The sequence below is a fragment of the Thalassophryne amazonica genome, chromosome 2 (genome assembly GCF_902500255.1).
Source record: "Thalassophryne amazonica chromosome 2, fThaAma1.1, whole genome shotgun sequence".
NCBI lineage: Eukaryota > Metazoa > Chordata > Actinopteri > Batrachoidiformes > Batrachoididae > Thalassophryne > Thalassophryne amazonica.
In genome coordinates, this window is record NC_047104.1 from 99039080 (window position 1) to 99061001 (window position 21922).

At 44.3% G+C, this 21922-nt stretch overlaps 1 long non-coding RNA gene across 1 annotated transcript; it reads left to right on the top strand.

The window, feature by feature from the left end:
* Positions 1-792: 792 nt before the first annotated feature.
* Positions 793-19391, top strand: LOC117502664. Its single transcript, XR_004558378.1, has 3 exons — positions 793-802; positions 4308-4310; positions 19272-19391. It is a non-coding gene; the product is annotated as an uncharacterized LOC117502664 (long non-coding RNA).
* Positions 19392-21922: the final 2531 nt, after the last annotated feature.

Sequence of the window (21922 nt, forward strand, 5' to 3'; positions counted from 1 at the left end):
TTGTGTCTATTTTATGTAAACATGCGAGAATCACAGGCTGTCTCTCCGTTATTTTCAATGGGAGCTGTTCATGTCGTTCTGGGGGAAAGTGAAGTTTGCTCTTTAATGTCTTGATTATTGTTCTTTAGAACACTGTTTGTCCTCTTTGCTAGAGACTAATATATATAATATGTCTGAAATTCGGTTTGCGTTTATTAAATTCCGTGCAGATTAACTGTAACAGACATGGATTATTTGTTATAATTGTTTTAGCAAGTTTCAGGGTATCATGCATGCAGTCTCTTATTAACGTGATGAAAAGCATAAAAAATACATTTTTGTAGTATAATATTAATTTACAACTGTCATCATGTTGATTCTCTACATGTTGTTGACTGCAGCGACTCTCTGGCATGCAAGGGATTATGGGATACGTCAATAGGATGAATGAATACTATACTGGCCAGTAGATGGCAGTAGAGACCTTGAAAACTTGCCAAAACAAAATTCCAGATAATCCATGTCTGCTACATTTAAGATGAGTGGAATTTAATAAACGCAGACACAATAATGTCTACTATAAACGCAGAGAATATATTCACTAGAGTTTTAGGCACTAGAGTTTAATGCTGTTGTCCGTAGAGCCTGATCAGAGTGTTTCAAATGCATTTCTCATGTCGTGAACGTACTGAGATTACCCTATCCTACTCATAATGCAGTGCTGGGCATAGCATATATCCTCACTAAAACCTTAAAAATTAGCGCATTTTCACTTTATAAAACTTCAGACATGACATTAATTTAAATAACTTGTCCGACATTAGTTTGGTTAAAAGGTTGAACCATAAGTTAAAATGTATGCCTCTGGATGACTTGGGTGAAATTCCCCACGTATCAGTATGGGGTTAAGAGAAATGATTTTTTTTTTTTGGGGGGGGGGGGGGGAAACCAGTTCTCCTTTGTCTACAGAGGACAGAGCGGTTTCTTCTTAAAGCAGCATTTTTTCAGAAACTGTGAGAGACAGCCAGGTGGAAACCATTCGGAAAATTCAGATGGCTTTCGGTGAAGATCTTATGGGCATCACACAGATTAAGGAGCATTACAACCGGATTAAAGACAGCCCACAGCAGCTGAGGGCGCACTGCGCTTCGAGCGGCCATCAACAGGCTGAAACGACCAGATCATTTCCAAAGTGAAGGCTGTGTTGATCCGGGACGTCGTCTGACAACCAGAGAAATGGCAAGAGAGGTGGACATAGCATAAAATCGTCCCTGAAAGCCATCTGAATTTTCCGAATGGTTTCCACCTGGCTGTCTCTCACAGTTTCTGGAAAAATTTCATGCAGCGCTGCTCCAGCCGTTCAGACATTTTCCTCACAATGAAAATCCAACGAGGGGGGAGGACCAGTGCTCACTCAAAGCGTGCTCACAGGCGAACGACGCAACCGACAGGCATGAAAAAACTCACGCATGCGCACGAAGGTTCAAGCTTGGCTGATGCAATCACACGTGATTCAAATCCATAAGGTTATTGCAAAAAATAAAAAGGTCCGATACTTTTCTAACAGACCTTATATATATATATATATATATATATATATATATATATATATATATATATATATATATATGGCAAAACTAGTGTTCTACGTACCATAAATTAATTATTACAGGGTTTTCTTACACCAAAACGTTAAATCAAGGCTTGCATCTCAGATGTACCTCCTGGCAAATTGTAGCTGAACTTTCAGGTCTTCTTTTTAATAAAATGCTCCTCTATACCACTTCATCATGAAGCTGTATAATTGGGGATATAAATTCAAAATATGCATTATGCATAATTTCTCCAGTCACAGAAGCCTGTAACTTCTTCTGGGTTGTCTGGATGTCTTGATGGCTTTCCTCACACTTCTCCTTCTTGCACAGTCACTCAGTTTTTGAGAACTATCTACTCCACACAGATTTAACATAGAGTGCCATATTGTTTGTATTTCTTCATAATTGAGGTAAATAAAGTTCAAGACATATTCAGTGACTTGGAAATATTCATATATCCATCCTGTGTTGTGAAGGTGTAGGAACACGGACCCACAACAGGGGGCGTTAAATGAACGGGCAATGGATAAGCCAAACAGTAACAATTTAATGTTGTAGTGCACAACAAAATACAGACAATCACAGTTTAGGTACCACCGAATTACAGATTTGAGTGATGTGTGGGCAGGCTTGAGGATAGGAGACATCCGTCTTGAGCCGAGCCGGATCCCACACGGCCCTCACTGCCAACGGATCTGAAGAACACCGGAGCCGCCAAGTCCTGTGTCCCCAGGTGGTCACCATCTCCAGCTGTCAGACCTGGTACTGCTGGCAGAGAACAGAAACAGTGTTGATGAGTGTGAGTTCGCACACTCAGTAATCCCACAGTCTGTATTCTTCTGGGAGGGAGCACCTCCACCTCCAATCACACACTCATGCAGCTCCTGTCTAACCAATTATCTGGTTGGAGTGTGAAGCGAAGCCGTCGCTGATCACACTTTACGCCAATATCACAGATAAGGAAACGCCACAGGAAAACGGCTGCAAAACGTTCTGACTATACTCTCACTGCAGAGAAATTACCTCTTCTGATGGCTGATTTCTCGGCGGGGAGATGGAGTTGCAGTCCGGCCTTTATGGTGGTGGTGATGTGGATGAGTGACAGCTGGTGCTGATGAGTGACAGCTGTCACTCCCGGTTGCTATGACGCCCTCTCATGCTTGAAGCCCGCACTTCAAGCAGGGCGCCATCTGGTGGTGGTGGGCCAGCAGTACCTCCTCTTCAGCGGCCCACACAACAGGACCCCCCCCCCTCAACGGGCGCCTCCTGGCGCCCGACCAGGCTTGTCCGGGTGCCGGGCGTAGAAATCGTCCAGGAGGGCCGGGTCCAGGATGAAGCTCCTCTTCACCCAGGAGCGTTCTTCGGGTCCGTACCCCTCCCAGTCCACCAAATACTGGAATCCCCGGCCCTTGCGACGAACGTCCAGGAGCCGGCGCACAGTCCGAGCCGGCTCCCCGTCGATGATCCGGGCAGGCGGCGGCGCCGGTCCAGGGGCACAGAGGGGAGAGGTGTGGCAGGGTTTGAGTCTGGAGACGTGGAATACCGGATGTATCCACAGTGAAGCTGGCAGCTTCAGCTTCACTGCGGCTGGACTGAGGACCTTCACGATGGTGAAGGGTCCCATAAATCTGTCCTTTAGTTTCTGGGATTCCATTTGTAGAGGTATGTCTTTCGTAGATAGCCAAACCGCCTGCCCGGGCTGATACGTAGGGGCCGGGGCACGCCAGCGGTCCGCATGGGCCTTAGCCCTCGTCCGGGCTTTGAGCAGGGCAGAGCGGGCGGTACGCCACACCCGATGGCACCTCCTCAGATGGGCCTGGACTGAGGGCACCCCGACCTCTCCCTCCACTAGCGGGAACAATGGGGGCTGGTACCCCAAACATACCTCGAAAGGGGAGAGGCCAGTGGCAGAAGATACTTGGCTATTATGAGCGTACTCGATCCAGGCCAGATGGTCACTCCAGGCCGACGGTGCGCGGAGGTCACGCAGTGGAGGGCCTGCTCCAAATCCTGATTCGTCCGCTCTGCCTGCCCGTTCGTCTGGGGGTGGTACCCGGACGAGAGGCTTACGTTGGCCCCCAATTCCCTGCAGAAACTCCTCCAGACCTGGGAGGAGAACTGAGGGCCACGATCCGAGACAATGTCCGATGGAATCCCATGCAGACGCATGACGTGGTGGACCAGGGGGTCTGCAGTCTCCTGGGCCGTCAGGAGCTTCGGGAGGGCCACGAAGTGGGCCACCTTGGAAAACCGGTCCACTATCGTGAGGATGACAGTCTTGCCCTGGGACGGTGGGAGGCCCGTGACGAAGTCCAGGCCGATGTGAGACCAGGGGCGATGAGGCACGGGCAGAGGCTGGAGGAGGCCTTGGGTCTTATGATGATCTGCTTTGCCCCTGGCACAGGTGGTGCAGGCCTGGACGTACTCCCGGACGTCGGTTTCCAAAGACCCCCACGAGAAGCACTGCCGAATGACTGCCACGGTTCTTCGTACCCCTGGGTGGCAGGAGAATTTGGAACCATGGCAGAAGTCCAGCACTGCAGCCCTGGCTTCTGGTGGGATGTACATTTTGTTTTTCGGGCCAGTTCCCGGGTCCGGGTTCCGTGTCAGGGCCTCCCGGACGGTCTTCTCCACGTCCCAGGTGAGGGCGGCCACGACAGTGGACTCGGGAATGATGGTTTCCGTCGGGTCTGACAGCTCGGTCCTGACCTCCTCTTCGTGCACCCGGGACAGGGCGTCAGACCGTTGGTTCTTCGTCCCGGGGCGGTATGTGATCCGAAAGTCAAAACGCCCGAAGAACAGTGGCCAGCGGGCTTGCCTGGGGTTCAGACGCTTGGCGGTCCGAATGTACTCCAGGTTCCGATGGTCTGTGAAAACCCGTGAATGGCATCGAAGCTCCCTCCAACAGGTGTTTCCACTCCTCCAGAGCCTCCTTCACCGCAAGAAGTTCCCGGTTGCCGACGTCATAGTTCCTTTCTGCCGGGGTCAACCTGAGGGAAAAATAGGCACAAGGATGGAGAACCTTATTGGACTCCCCGCTCTGGGATAGCACGGCTCCTATCCCTGAGTCAGAGGCATCCACTTCAACAATAAATTGGCGAGTAGGATCGGGCTGCACCAGAACTGGTGCAGTCGAGAACCGACATTTCAATTCCCTAAACGCGGCTTCGCACCAATCCGACCAGGTGAAGGGGACTTTAGTGGAGGTCAGGGCTGTCAGGGGGCTAACTACCTGACTATAGCCCTTGATGAACCTCCAGTAAAAATTAGCAAAACCGAGGAACTGCTGTAGTTTCCTACGGTTTGTAGGTTGGGGCCAATCTCTCACCGCCACTACCTTGGCCGGATCAGGGGCGACGGAGTTGGAGGAGATGATAAATCCCAGGAAGGACAAAGAAGTGCGGTGGAACTCGCACTTCTTGCCCTTCACAAACAGCCGGTTCTCCAACAACCGCTGCAGGACCTGACGTACATGCGTAACATGGGTCTCAGGATCCGGGGAAAAGATGAGTATATCGTCCAGATATACGAAGACAAACCGATGCAGGAAGTCCCGCAAGACGTCATTTACCAAAGCTTGGAACGTCGCGGGGGCGTTAGTGAGGCCGAACGGCATGACCAGGTACTCAAAGTGACCTAACGGGGTGTTAAACATGTTCTTCCATTCGTCTCCCTTCCGGATCCGAACCAGGTGGTACGCATTCCTAAGATCCAGTTTCGTGAATATTTGGGCTCCATGCAAGGGCGTGAACACTGAATCTAACAGGGGCAGGGGGTATTGGTTGCGAACAGTGATCTCGTTCAGCCCCCTGCAATCAATGCATGGACAGAGTCCGCCGTCTTTCTTGCCCACAAAAAAGAAACCAGCACCCATCGGGGAGGTGGAGTTCTGGATTTTAACCTCCTCACTAGCTGTCACACCAGGCGGAACCGAGGATCTGGGACACTCCCGGTGGCAGGTTTCGCTCCACTGAGCCACAACCCCAGACGGCCAATCGTGTTTTATCATCCAAGGATAACCCAAAATCACCCGGGAGGTGGAAGGTGTTACATAGAACACGATCTCCTCCCTGCGATTACCAGACACCACCAATGTCACTGGTTGTGTCTGGTGTGTGATTAATGGAAGAAGGGTGCCATCTAGTGGCCGTACCTTCATAGGTGAAGGTAGAGCCACTAGAGGGAGCCCGACTTCCCTTGCCCATCTGCTGTCCAGCAGATTCCCTTCCGACCCCGTGTCTACCAGTGCTGGGGCATGAAGGGTCAGATCCCCACTCAGGATCGTGACTGGGATGCATGCAGATTTACGGGCTTCCCCGCGTGGGTATTATGACCCACCCTTAGCCCAGTCTCTAAGGACGAGTACTGCTGTTTTGACCGTTTGGGGCAGTTTTTCTGCGTGTGCTCGGTTGAGCTGCAGTGAAAACACTCCCCACGGACCAGCCTCCTTTGTCTCTGATCTGATCGCCTTTTGGCCCTGCTCGTTTCCATAGCAGCGTCAGCAGGGGGAGCTGTCATCACGTGGAGTACCCTGGCTGTGGAGCGTGGGGAAGACGGCTCCCTTTCGGACCCGGGAGGAAGAGGGACGGCTTGTACCTGACCACGCCCTTCGTCTCGCTCCGTCGGTGTTCTGTTAATCGGTTGTCTAACCGTATAACTAGGTCGATAAGCCCGTCTAAATCCCGCAGCTCGTCCTTCGCCACCAGGTGCTCCTTAAGGACCAGAGACAGTCCGTTTACAAAGGCGGCGTGGAGCGCAACAGCATTTCAGCCGGCTCGCGCTGCCGCGATGCGGAAGTCAACTGCATACTTCGCTGCGCTCCGATGCCCCTGTCTTATCGATAGCAGCACGCTTGAAGCGGTCTCGCCTCTATGAGGGTGGTCGAACACCTGTCTGAACTCCCTCACAAACCCAGTATATGTCGTTAGGAGCCGTGAATTCTGCTCCCAGAGCGCCGTAGCCCAGGCGCATGCCTCTCCTCGAAGCAGATTTATTACGTAAGCCACCCGGCTAGCGTCTGACGCGTACATGACGGGACGCTGTGAAAAGATGACCTCCTCTTCAACGGCCCACACAACACCCCGACTTGTGTGAAGAAAATGTCATTAAACTGATTATTTACAGGTATTATACCAAAGGGGCAGATTACTTATACAACCCACCATTCTGGCTTTTATATTTTTAATTAATTTATGTATAGAGATTTAGTGTCAGTTTAAGTCTAAGAAAGATCATTTTAGAAATTGAGAAGCCTGATGTACTTTTTGTATTTGAAATGGCATAAACAAATTACAATGTGTGAAATACCAAGGGGCTGAATACTTTTTGCAAGCTACTGTATGGTGCCAGCAACAAACTAAACTAACTAACTAAAAAAAATAAATAAAAAAATGTCCCAGTTAACTACACCAAGACCCGGAGAAACTGCATTTTGTTCTGCCTGTAAGTGTCGAGTGATAGTAAAAGTGAGTCTGAGTAAATGAACTGACTAAACCAATGACACTGCAAAAACAGAATAAATCAGTAACACTAACACACTGTTACTAACACTGTTACTAACTAACATGAACCACAATAACAATTTAAAACCTCAAACTACCATGATGCATTGCAGTACAACGTTCCTTGTTTGCTGGTTAGCTAAAATTGCCAATTTCTACAAAAATATTTGTTCTATCAACTTTCAATTTTCACAGCATTCATCCTTGACCCAAAATACATAAGCATACCAATCGGCAAATGTCAGCTCTTCCCGGTTTCTGCATGATCGCAGCTATACACACGCACACACAGAGGCCACTTGACTATTATAATAGATATGTAGTAGATAGATATTGAAATTTATTCGATATAAACAGCCATGTACCCTTTTTAATGTTCCTTCAAATGGAAGTGGCACAGCCTTCTAGTTCAGATGTGTTTTTTGTCACACTGATTCCAACATTCATGACTCACAGCTGGATCTGGCCATAAATCACAGAGAGTTCATTCATTCACAAAGTTCACTTTGTTAGTTCATTAATCATGAGTGTTTGTTTCTTTTTGTCAATTTCAACAAATCAATGAGAAAGTCCGTGCCTTGACTGTTAAAAAGGAAATGTTTTAGTTGGTATCCTCTCACTGTTGATTGACAGTTTACAAAAATAGACACCAGTTTCTGGCCCCTGTTTTTGTTCCAGCAGCAGAAACCCTGTGCAACATCAGCCCAAAGAGAAAGTGTCTGGCTGAAGTGAAGGAGGATGCTGCATGCTGGTGGCAGCACTGACTGAAGAAGAGGTGAAAGACGGGGCAGGATGGAGTAGAATAATCTGGCGTGTTGAGCTTTAGCCATAGGAAGAAACACAAGAAGCACCGTGTGACAAAAATGGGATTGAAATGATTGGACCCAGTGCAATATGGTTTTCATATCTGGTGTACAATGTGTTCTCTCCATTACAGTTTCAGTTACTAATTTAAAAAGCAGCTCACACTCATGAAAGCAAAGATAGGTGTGACGTTGTAGTCTCTGTTTCTGAAAATTCCATTTATGTGTGTTCATTCTGTCATAGGAATATTTCCATTTTTGAAGGATTCAACAAGTATTCAAATGGTCAGGCCAAGTCATGAGCATAACACAGACATTCTTAAAGGCCCGGTCACACGGCATATGGCGATCACGGAACGAAGGGAAAAAAAATCCCAAAGTCACATATTGACGAGAAAAGTGGACAAATATGCCGGCACTTCTCCCATCACCGAAAAGCCTGGGAGTCCAGAACGCATAAAAGAACAAAACAAAACCGAAACTAACAAAAAAAACGAAAGCGAACGGCGACCTTGATGCTCTAAACCAAATCAAATGAAACATTCATGATGACGTGACTTGACAGCAGGTATCAGACTGAGTGCCAGCCTGTGATCAAGTCTGCAGCCAGCCTGTGCTCTTCACAGCACCTGCAGGCACGAGAGTTGTCTTGACAATTTGGATCTGGCAGATACAGCCAGGTCCACATTGGTATTTGGCACAAGTTTTATGCCGGATGCTCTGAACGTTCGAGCCATAGACAGCATGTGAACGTGCATAAATAATTACAGTAGTTGATACAACGTTCTTGCCGCTATTGTTTCTGTATGACAATGTTGCTTTTTGTCCCACACATGGACGAGTCACGTTCTGCTCATCTGAGCTTTAATTATTGATCTGTTCAGATGTCGTCAGTGAGGTTGGATGACGTTGGACGACAATCAAATAGAATGCTGACGGTACGGGAACTACGCTAACGATGAGGAACCGTCACCACAGAAAGCAAAATGGATTGAAGCTGTCATCGAGATTCGTTCACATTTTCAACAGTTTGAAAATTCTGATGAAGTGCCAGCTACACAAACAAAGCTGGACGATGGTTAAACAATGCCTCCGAGGGTCAATGTAAGTCCAGATTTCTTGTTTAGTTTTGGCTTCAGTGTCTTTGTTAGTGCCGTGTGACCGGGGCTTAAACACCTCCTACACACATACTATATCTGCTCATTGGAACCCCCTGCCCTTGAGCATCCACCTGCCCCTTTTTTAAATAAAAGTTGCACAATAAATATTTTTTTGTAATTTCATTTTACACCTGCACACAATTTATTTATTTAATTATTTTTTTCGAATCAGTAGTAGTTATGTTGACAATGATGTCAATATTAGAGCTTGCAGTACAAAAGTTGTGCAAAAGGCAGAATGGATCTGGCACAGTCTGGCACTAAATGGGGTGAGTTATTTATGATGAAATCAGACATTTTATTCAAATATATGGAGGGGTGGGACTTCTGAGAAACCTGCATATCTGCCCACCACTTTGCAGGAAGAGTTTCATGTGGGATGCCCTGGGCATGCTGATGTGAGGATACAGAACATTAAAAAAGGATTTGAATGGAAAGGACTTTTTTCTCATGGTCACCCATTTTTAACTCTAGGGTCATTTGAATAAGTGCCACCTTTTGTATTTTAAGTGCTTTAAACAGGAGCAGCCCGGAGGTGGACCCAGCACCTTGGAAGTAGTCCTTACTCAGCTTCTCAAGTGCTGCAATCAGCATATCTATTGATTTCGCAAAGATCACAGCACCCAGTGCTGTCAATAGAAAAACCCAGTCAATAGAAGCATTGGACAGTCTCAGAAGAACACGTGTCCGATGAATACCAGTTTTAACTAAGAAAAACTCTCTGCCTTGGCTCCGTCCAGCACTCTCAGTATCTGTGCAGAGGCCGCTTTTGATGTCCATTAACTTCTTGGGGATTCCATGAATTCTCAGGATGTCCCAGAGACAACAGCACAGACATGGGTTTTACTTGGCTTGGTATTTTGCAATGAATAGAGGGATTTGCGAATCATGAGGTCCCCAAATATGTTGGTACCTTGGCATAAGAACAAAGGTCCATGTCTTGGGCCTTGATTCTATCTCTTACTATATGGTTGTGAGCTCTGGATGCTAAATAGTGGCTTGGTACTGTTGGAAATACTTTGTATCGAATGATCAACTACTTTGGGAGATTCACATGAAGCAGATTACTTGCACTGTGAAGGAACATCAGCTACAATATTTTGGTCAGGTGGCGCACTTGTATGATGAGGCAGAACACAGATGCTTCAGTGTTGAGCACCACAGCAACAGGACAAGGCCAAGGGTACGCCCACTTTTCACTTGGCTGATCTGATTTTCTGCCTAGGTGGTTGCCATCCATGCAGAGACAGGGATCCTGATTCCTTTCAATATGTGGAAAATGGTGTGAATTTCTACTTGATGTTGTTCATTCACCTGCTCCCATTTTTGTTCGGGGGTCACCACAACAGATACAGCCAGATCCGCATTGGTATTTGGCACAAGTTTTACACCGGATGCCCTTCCTGACGCAACTCCAGTTTTACCTGGAGAAACACAGCCAACGGTGTTCCGAAGAGGTCTTCCATTCAAGTACTAACCAGATCCTGCACTGCTTAGCTTCTGAGATCTGATGGGATCAGGCTTACACAGAGCAGACCAGCTGCGTGACGTGTGAATTTCCACTTGTATTTATGGTTTTGCACAAAACAAACTCATGTCTTTTTCTGCCATCACAGGGACAATAATGAAACCAAACGTTAAGAATCTTTTTCATCTGCTCAAGAATTTCAAATCTTTCTGGAGTTAAAAATGACCTCTTTATTAGCAAGAGCACAAAACTAATCCAAGGACCTAGTCTGTTGTGTTCCTGAAATAGACATGTTTAAAATTGTGTAACTTAAAATAATCTGTTGACATATAGTTCATTCATACATTCATCCCCCCATCCATTTTCTATACCTGCTTATGCCCCCACCCCCCACCCCCAAACACACAGGAATGCAGTCCCTTGTGAGGCCACAAAATGTGGGAAGATGCCACAGAATGGTCTGGATGATGGCAATGCAAACAGCTGTGGTTTGATTTCTAATTCATTTTAATGCGATTCCCTCCAAAAATGATCTGACACATAGGGATTTTTTTTAAGAGCTGAGATGTGATCAGATGTGAGTGACCTCCATGGAGATGAGTGCCTGAGAACTGCTCTATGATCCCTCACTGCTGTCAGCATCACTGCTTACAGTGCACCTACTGCTACTGCTAAATCAATGAAAATATTCAGTTGGTGTTTTCTTTTCATGACAACTCACTGGAGCAGCACGCTTGAATGTTTTCCACAAACGAATGGAATGTTAAGCGTCAGAATTGTTTATCATGACATCATAGCACTCTTGAATCAATGCTGAGAACGCTCCACGATGGAAAGCTTGTCTCTTTTTTTGCCCACCCAAGCAAAAAAGAAGGTATCTTTTGTGCAATGCACGTTTCTATCAAGACATTAAATGTAGCTTTCACACAAACTATTTTTATTGTTGTAATACTGAATGATTTTCATGAAAAAAAGCTGTAAAAAAGTGTATGGCTGCCAGCACCAATGGCACAGAGGAAGCAGAGAGCATGCAGAGATGAAGCACAGAGGGAGTAGAAGGATTGCCAAGATAGCTGGAAGTCACCGATGGTCACACAGAGAAAGCTCAGTGTATGTATAGGTTGCTCATAGAACATCAAATATTGACCCGAAATTGCATTTTAGAAAGTAAAAAAAACCCAAAGGATGCTGGAGCATTTACACAGAAACATGTTTTCCGCCCCTTCTAAGTCCCTTGAGAATCCTGGCCATTTTTGTTTTATTTTTTTGCTTTTTTGACACACAAGGCATGCACAAGGGGCTTTCAAAGTATGCCATCCAGAGTAAGGGGGACTTCTAGTTATGTTTAGGTGATAACTGCTTACAAACATCCATTGATCTCAAATGATTTAATTAGCTACATATTGACACTGTCCTAAATATTGTAGAGGACAGGAGGTTCTATGTCATATACTGTCAATTGTGTCATGAAATTTCGTCCTGCATGACAAAGGCTTGCTTTCACGTCACTCTACAGCATGGGACTTGGGTCATCAGAACCACACATGCAACCCTCCAGCTTTTCATTCTTCAGCTCCACCTCGTCAGCCTGCCGACTTGTGTGCAGTGTGCTCTGCTGGCTAAAGGCGCTTGTGAAAGTCCATAACTTATTTCACGTTTGAAACTAATGGGAAGACTACTGGCTGCAGTGAAAAATAAATTACATTTCTCCCCTTCTTTTTTCCTGCCCTCCTAACCTGCGGCGTAATATAGCAGTGGTGAGAGTATGCATTACAGATCTTAAGCATTAGAATTTATCTGTGCTGCATGACGCTGACTGATGCATTTGGAAATAATGTACTGGAGCTGGACATTACAGGAACCCCTGTAACTAATGGACCTCTCGCCAGTGGCCACTAGTGTATATCATTCAGCCGGACACCCTCATCAACTCTTACAGTTCCTGGTTGGACTTCTTGGCTGGTGCAGTCACTTGGGGTTTGCATTAAAAGCTGCTGCAATAAAATTCTCTCCTTTCTGCTCTGTTCCATCTTCTTCTCCTATCCCTGATGCACTTGATTTGTCAGCAAGTCCTTCAGTTAACTCACACCGTAGTGCTATTACAGCCCTTGTTCTGTAAGTAAAACAGGGCAGTTAACCACAGAGATCACTGGGTAACACCACTCCAAACTTCAACAGCACAAGTGAAAAGATTGCTTGTAAACTACAGCTCAGTGTAGTTTGTTGAGTCATTGTTTTGGTGTTCTAGACTTCATGCTAACAATACATGCAACTTGTCATGGAGACATCTAGGCTTTGTTCAAACTGCCAGTTCAAATCATATTCAAATGTTATCCCACTGGTTATCCCACTGATTGTACACATTATATATAGCAAGTGACCAGATCCAATCTGTGTGCCCATGTGGCAATCCCCACTTTCTTAACCACACTGCTGTTTGTAGTAATGACACCTTGTCCAGAGGGCATGTGAGCCAAGCATAGCGTGGCATACTTAAAAACAAGAATAAATACTGTAACACTGAACACACTGCAAGCATCACTTCATAAACTGGGGCACGGTGAATCAGTAGCTATATCTGCAAAAACGACATATATTTGCAGCAGTTTATGCATATTTTATGCATAAAGACATCAATCAATCAATCAATCAATTTTTTTTTATATAGCGCCAAATCACAACAAACAGTTGCCCCAAGGCGCTTTATATTGTAAGGCAAGGCCATACAATAATTATGTAAAACCCCAACGGTCAAAACGACCCCCTGTGAGCAAGCACTTGGCTACAGTGGGAAGGAAAAACTCCCTTTTAACAGGAAGAAACCTCCAGCCGAACCAGGCTCAGGGAGGGGCAGTCTTCTGCTGGGACTGGTTGGGGCTGAGGGAGAGAACCAGGAAAAAGACATGCTGTGGAGGGGAGCAGAGATCGATCACTAATGATTAAATGCAGAGTGGTGCATACAGAGCAAAAAGAGAAAGAAACAGTGCATCATGGGAACCCCCCAGCTACGTCTATAGCAGCAACTAAGGGATGGTTCAGGGTCACCTGATCCAGCCCTAACTATAAGCTTTAGCAAAAAGGAAAGTTTTAAGCCTAATCTTAAAAGTAGAGACATCCCAATTATAAATTAGTGTTTTGTTTTTGGATACATTGAGGGTAAAACTAAGTGGCAAGTGAAGTCAGGTTTTTACTATCAAAAGTAAATTTTGTGGATCAGTGTCTTGATATGCATCGTTATGCATATCAGTTTTAGAATAAACTGGAGAGGGTGTTCATAAGCTATAGTGTTGAAAGAAAAACAGACCAAGCGCCATTCTATACCCCCCCCCAAAAAATCCCCATTCCTGCATGGCCAGTGGAGGATAATAAAATATTAAGACTCTCCACTGATTTTGGCAAAAAACAGAGTAAAAACACTGTCAAGCTACTCTCACACAAACAGCGTGTTTAGAGGTGCATATTGCACTCACCACCCAACTCACCACTATCTGCCAAAAACAAGTCATACAATGCCACACAGTTTCTGCCCCTCACCAGGGTGTGGCAGCTTTTCCACCTGTTACACTGATGTCTTGTGTGTGGCATGTCTGTGACATGTTTGTGACGAGTGTTTTGGTCATGTTCAAAACACTCGTCACAAACGTGTCACACACAAGACGGCTGTGTGACAGGCTGGAAAGCAACAGCTTGTTCAGAAACTCCAAATCTATGATTAAATGGGGGGAAAAGAAACAAAGATGATAAAACATAGGCCAGGAAGTAATAGACGACGCGTTTCATTACATGCCACTGAACCTGTGCATGAACCTCGGGCAACAGTCACACAACGCGTACGCCTATCACACGAGTGCTGGTGTATATAGGACATCCATGGTTTCCATTGATTTCTGTGTGGGAGAGGTTTTATTGTTTATTAAACATGGAAAATTGACAAAGTAAAAGTGTGAGCAATATTGAGCAAAATGTTTGTGTGAAATATTCCAGATTTTATCCTGAGTTCTTCCCAGTGGCATCTCTGTTCACCTATGTCTACTAGCTGTGTCTGTCACTTTCATTCTGCTTCAATTATACATTGCTTTTTGGCACTTTCCATCACAATTAAAGTTCTTGTGCATATCTTTTAGGCTCTACAATGCTGAGGCTGACCAGGTTTGTGGTTCAAAGATCAGCATGTCCCATATTATCTTGTTGCTGTTTTATCCATGTGTGTCAAAATAATAAATTGCTTCCAGGCAAGGTAACTTTTGATCATATGTTGATATAAAACCTTGGGTCTGATTTAATCCTAAAGAAAAATTTATAGTGGTGCAAGCAAAAATCTTCCTTTGATATAATCTTTAAAGAAATCAAAAGGGACACCTTTAAATTTGGACTAAATGTGGAAAGAGGATTTGTTTTCTTGTTTGTTTTGCTTGAATGTATCTGAAAACTGTGTGCATACATTTTAGTTTTGGTTTTAAGGGCACTTGATCAAATTAACAAGGGTCAATGTTTGATTATAAAAATTTTGGAAAACAGCAAGTTCCCAAAGATGTAAACTTAGGCTAGTTGATGTTTAATAATTTTAAAAACATGAGAGAGAGAGATGGGTTTTTTTGGAGGCATGAATTGTATTGATACTTTGAATTATTCATCTTCAACCCCCTTTACACGTGACAATTGTATGCAATTGTTGAATCTTACAAAAATGTATTTTTGCCATTGCACTGCATGGATTATAACAACTATAATACATTATGTTAAATTACATCCTGCTTATTCTGAGATTAAATGTTTTCTTTGGACATTCTGCACTTAAATTCTCTGAGTGTGTTAAATAAACATAAACATAAATAGAAGTAATGTGTTGCTTCCCTTTGTTCAAACGGTAAAGAAGTACTAAAATCATACAGGTCCAATCCCCTCTGTGTGTCTAGACACAATCAGCTGAATGAGTTGAGGCTGAATGTGCATTAAATTAGTTTGGATAAGTTTGGGGAGATGTACGAGGGCTGTCAATAAAGTAACGGTCCTTTTTATTTTTTTCAAAAACTATATGGATTCATTCATATGTTTTTACGTCAGACATGCTTGAACCCTCGTGCGCATGCATGAGTTTTTCCATGCCTGTCGGTGACGTCATTCGCCTGTGAGCACTCCTTGTGGGAGGAGTCGTCCAGCCCCTCGTCGGAATTCCTTTGTCTGAGAAGTTGCTGAGAGACTGGCGCGTTGTTTGATCAAAATTTTTTCTAAACCTGTGAGACACATCGAAGTGGACACAGTTCGAAAAATTAAGCTGGTTTTCAGTGAAAATTTTAACGGCTGATGAGAGATGTCGCCGCCGTTGTCAGCCTGTTCAAGCTTAAAACCTCCACATTTCAGGCTCTATTGATCCAGGACGTCGTGAGAGAACAGAGAAGTTTCAGAAGAAGTCGGTTTCAGCATTTTATCCGGATATTCCACTGTTAAAGGAGATTTTTTTAATGAAAGACGTGCGGACGGGTCCGCGCGTCGGGACGCAGCCGCCGCGACGCTCCGCCACAGGAAAAACACCTCTGTTGAAAGCCTTAAGGACAAGTTGGAACATGTCCTGCCTGTTAAACAATTTCTCATATACTCACTCCACTGAAAGCCATCAAAAGCCGCCTGGATTTTACAAATGGTTATCAACACGGAGGTGTTTTTCCTGTGCCACCGCACCGCGTCGGCTGCGTCCCGACGCGCAGATCCGTCCGCACGTCTTTCATTAAAAAAATCTCCTTTAACAGTGGAATATCCGGATAAAATGCTGAAACCGACTTCTTCTGAAACTTCTCTGTTCTCTCACGACGTCCTGGATCAATAGAGCCTGAAATGTGGAGGTTTTCAGCTTGAACAGGCTGACGACGGCGGCTGAGAGAGCTGAGCGACGTCTCGCACCGTGGGAAGTCCTTAAAGCGACAGAATCACCTCAAAATCTCTCATCAGCCGTTAAAATTTTCACTGAAAACCAGCTTAATTTTTCGAACCGTGTCCACTTCGATGTGTCTCACAGGTTTAGAAAAAATTTTGATCAAACAACGCGCCAGTCTCTCAGCAACTTCTCAGACAAAGGAATTCCGACGAGGGGCTGGACGACTCCTCCCACAAGGAGTGCTCACAGGCGAATGACGTCACCGACAGGCATGGAAAAACTCACGCATGCGCACGAGGGTTCAAGCATGTCTGACGTAAAAACATATGAATGAAATCCATATAGTTTTTGAAAAAAATAAAAAGAACCCTTACTTTATTGACAGCCCTCGTACAGTACATCTGAACAGTATCCATAACAACAAGCACCAACAGGTCACTGATGAAAGTACCTATGAATTTGGAAGTACACTCATCTGATGAGCTTTTACCACATTTGAAATATTGCAGCAGTTCCAGTGTTACTCGTATTAACGTTCTTATATCATAAAATTGTTTCGCTAGTCTGAAAATGGACAAAACTTTCTCATTTTACTTTGTGGCCATCTCTGGACATTACCAAGGCATAGAAGCGAAAAACTGGAATAAATCTCCAATGAATATGCTGACATGGTTTAATTTCTACAGTTACTCATGTAACACAAAAGTTACATTGTTTAAATTTTTTTATACTCAACTTTGGTTCAATATCTTTGTTAAATAATACACTGAAGGATAAAATAAAAACTAAAAGTGCGATAAACATATATCCAGCATATATCCAGATGAGTTATGTTTATATAAAGCGAGTGACTCTTTCCTACCACCCCTCCTTCACCTCCAACCAACCAATCCCCTCGATATCCCATCAGTCCCTCCCTCCTCCCCACCCTGCTCATGGCTGATCCAGATCTGTCTGAGTGCTTCCGCATCTCCAAATGCGGGAGTAAGAAAAGCACTATAAAAGTATGGCACACACCAGAGTTACAGAGGTTCATTTTTCCAAGATGGTCATCCTTACTGAGTGAAAGGACATTCAAAGTGTCTACCCACACAAGCCACCTCAGGTTTGGACCTGGACCCTGCTGTGCAGTGAATAACCCTCAACACCACACCAGCTGCCATCCTCCAAAGACAAGACCCTTAGTGCTCTCTGTGGTTTCTTCTTGGGAAATGAGACTCCAAATGGCGCTTCACTGTGCATGATCCAACATGAATGTGCCTGAGTGTTAAGCACTCCAGTGCCTGCAGATTTCCAAGTGGATGTCCACATTTGTCCTGGCTGTGGCAGATAGATGGTTGTTTTAGAAGTGTGGGGATGGACCGGTTGTCTGCCTTGGTGGCTGCAACCCAGGACAGTTCCATGGTGTTGTGGATGTGGTGAGGCACAGCACCAGTGCACACTCCCAGACTTAACTTGACTGATATCTCTCTGTTAGGTTTTACTTTTATTTAGTTTGATTTTAACTAATTTTAGTTTGATGAGTGTACAGGAGTATGAGTGCTAATGGCCAGGGGTGCAGATTATTATTTACTCAATTTTTGTAAAAAAAAAAAAAAAAAAAAAAAAAGCTTCTACCTTCTGCCATTTCCATAAAAAACAACTAGAGGCTTACAGAGCCCTTCCGAAAAGAGCCACATTATCTTTAAGACTGAGTGGGATCACAGCTTCTGTGGGAATATTTAAATGAAGCAGAAGGATTTTGGCCAGAGGGTGAAACAGGATATTTGAAATAAACTGGAGCGTCATTTCTCAATTTCCACTTTGCTGAAAGGTCTTTAAATGTGACCCCTTTGCCATTATAAAGAATATGTGGTAAAATAATAAAAGCCCGATTTGCCATGTTAGACCTCTAAAATCACAGGTCCCAGCTTAATCACAAAATCAGCCAACAACAACCTGAATGGGTGCCAACATTTCCAAATTATACTTTCAGATTTACTGCCAACATGTACTGCAAATGTGTAATTACATGACATGATCGTTTAATATCACTATAGCTGTGGATTTTTATCTAATTGTACCAGCTTCATAATAAACCAACAGAGCACAGAGAACAGCAATTTTGTATTAAATGAATGGTGCTGTTGAAATGAAAAGCAAGAGTAGATTTTGACCCTCACTGAAGGTTATCATTCCTTTCACCTGTTGACCTCTCAGCATTCAGTCCATTAGGCAAATGTTTAATGTTTTATAGACCCTGTACTGGACCATCGTGGTGAAGAAGGAGCTGAGTCTAAAGGAGAGGCTCTCAATTTATCAGTTGATTGATGCTCCTGTCCTCAACTATGATCATGAACTTTGGGTAATGACCAAAACACTAAGGTCGCAGATACAAGGGGTGGAAATAAGATTCGTCCGTTGGGTATCTGGGCTGACACTCCTGGGCAGGGTGAGAAGCTCAACTATCTGGGAGTGACTTGGAGTAGAGCCACTGCTTCTTCACTTAGAAATGAGCCAACTGAGTTGGTTCGGGCATCTGGTGTGGATGCCCCCTGGTCATCTCCCTAGGTTCCAGGCCGTCCAACTGGAAGACCCAGGACATGGAGGGATTATATTTCCCAGCTGGCTTGGGAATGGCTCGGGATCCCTCAGGAATTGATACAGAGCATGGCCAAGAATAGAGAAGTGTGGGATGAGCTGCACAGTCTGCTGCCACTGCAACCCAGAAATGAATGAATGAATGGGCATATTCCAGTATAAATGGCAGTCTTGTTTCACCAGCTTGGAAGATTTAGTACACTAGTAACAACATCTGAACTTGCACAGATTCATGGACTTTACTGAAATACAGCCTTCCTGTGAATGATTCAGTCTAATTGTATAAAAGTACACAATGCTGACTGTTCCACAGCCCGTTTACACAGGACGGTGGCAGTTGTGAGTCTGTCGTGTGGTTTAAAACGTACCTGATCCACAGAGGTGAAGCAAAAACAGCTTTCTGTGTAACTGCTTCAGCGGCCCTTGTGCGTGTTGTCTCCCCTAGAGTTTCTGCGCTACAGAGGATGTCACATTTTCACAGAGATCTGCTGTTTTTTGACATATACGCTAGATTTTGAGCAGTTCTTCATTGTTCATGTGCACTGATAGAGAGTACAAAATTAGATAAATATTAAATGGTTAATTTTTCACTCTTGTCAGTTTGGATTGAGCTTGTGTGGGTGTGCACATGTGTTTCCCTGTCATTCGCGGACAGCGTCAGCTAAATCTGCAGAAAAATGTCATCACTTGGCAAATAACACCTTTCACTGGACTTTTTATGGCTGGAAAACAACTGACCCATGAAATATAGAAACCGTTAAAAAACAAAAACACTGCAACTACTGAAAAAGTCACATGACTGTTGTCCTCTTCAGAAAATCCACCTTTTTTCTTCTTTTTATGGAGTTAAATTTGTCTCATTAATACTTGCAAATGCAGAGAGAGTGATCCACAAACATTTGTAACTTGTGTGTTGGTTTTTACAAATATATGTGCATTTGTAAATATATCATTTTTACATTCATTAAAAAAAACCCCGGCATTTGCAAAACTGAAAATCCTGATTGTGAAGTGTGATTCAGTATTTGTGGCTCACTGATCAAACGCATTCATTGCTTTGCTCAGTTATGGAATTTTGAGACATTCTGTGCACAAAACCACACAGAGGTTCACAAATATGTAGCACACAACACTGCCATCCAGTGGATGGCAGTGTTGTATGCATTTTGACACCTTCGCTGGAGTTGAATGCAGCAACAAATGGGGCGGAGATTTCTACATCAGTATCTGGCTTTTCGAAAGGCCGATGAACAAGGAGGATAATCGCCATTTTGGCTTCGCGTCAAGAAAAAGAGATACAGTCATTGTTGCAGATCTGGGAGTTATGACCACAAGCAGATGATGAGTGATGATATCAACCTGCTGGGAGAAGCTTTTTTCAGCAAATGTTTGTAGTGACGCTGGGTCGAGAGGGAACTGATCAGATGGAGCCGCAGAAACAAAGAGCAACATCATTTCCCATAATGCCTTTTGGTGCATGTGTTGGTTAACACGCAAACCTTCAGAATTAGCACATTACTTTATCAATCAACTCAATCAACTTTTTTCTTATATAGCGCCAAATCACAACAAACAGTTGCCCCAAGGCGCTCCAACTTGGGGCAACTGATCACACATATCTACTTTAAAAGATATGTGTGATATTTTCACTTTGTAAAATTGTCAGAGTTGCAGTTAACGTCAATAAACTGTCTGGAATTACTTTTATGTTTATAAATGAAACCATGAGTGAATCTGGTTGGCTGGATCTCTAAGAGCAATGGTGACGCTTTGTGTCTGAGTTCACGGCCAAACCCACGTCACTCCGGCCATGTGACGTGATGCTAAATATTTAAATATAAATTAAATATATATAAATATGTTTACACTCTATGAGCGCAGTGCTCTAGTTTGGAGTATTGTATGACAAACACCTGGAATAATCTGGCTTGTTGTGCAGTGAAGTGTCCTAATGGATCAAACGTCTCTGTTGCAGTAACATGCTGAGTGAAACTCGTCGGGATTAATGTTGTATGCTAAAGGCACAGCATAACATTTATTGTGTGATAAAATGCATCCATTGGCTGTGTTCTTTTTTTTTAAATTCTCAGTTCTTGTCCAAACTCACATCATTGCGGTCGGTCAGTGGATGATCTGCTACTGGTGTGACAAAAAACGCCACGGTCATTGTGCACCTCTCCGCAGTCATGGGGTGCTCTGTGAGGTGTTTTTGTGTGGCCTCTGTGGTGTCTGTGTGTCTACCAGGCTTAGCGACTCTTGTGTGGAAATCAGGTGCGGCTTCATACTTCACATCTGCCACTGCGATTGTGGCAGTTTGTGAGAGAATACCGAGAGGACCTTGTAAGGTCCTGGCGGCAGCTGAATGTCGCTTTGGCGTCCTGCTGCATTTGATGGGATTTCATGACCATACAAGGACCGCTGGACAGACCCTGTCCCTGTGTAAAGCGGGTTTAATGATGTTGTTGTTTTCCGATTTGAGGAACTAACCCTTCTTCGTTGTAGTAAGGTTTAATCTATAGGAAGTGAAATATGCTGTGTCAGTGTAAAGATTGTTGGGTGAGGCCCGTTTATACAGTGTGTTACGTCCAAACAGGTTTACCATGTATTTAGTTTGTTCTTGGCTTCCTGAATTTGAACTTTTTTGTTTGTAATCTGCAGTACTTTAACAGCCTACCTTTCTCTTTGAGGAATTTTAGAAGGACACTGCAACATAGAAAGTAGCTGGCTCTGTGGTATAGGAGTTGAACTGCCACCCTGCAATTCAGGCTACCTGTCCTTGGGTGACACTTTGGGATTTATTTTTCACTCGTCACAGAGGAATGCACACAGCAATGCAGATGTCATGCCAAATCTCGAAATAACAGAGTTGTCAATCTCATGTCCAGCACCCACGTGTGTGTGTGTGTGTGTGTGTTGTTTGATATTGTCTCTCAGCATGTGTTTACCTGGTGTAAAAACATGGCT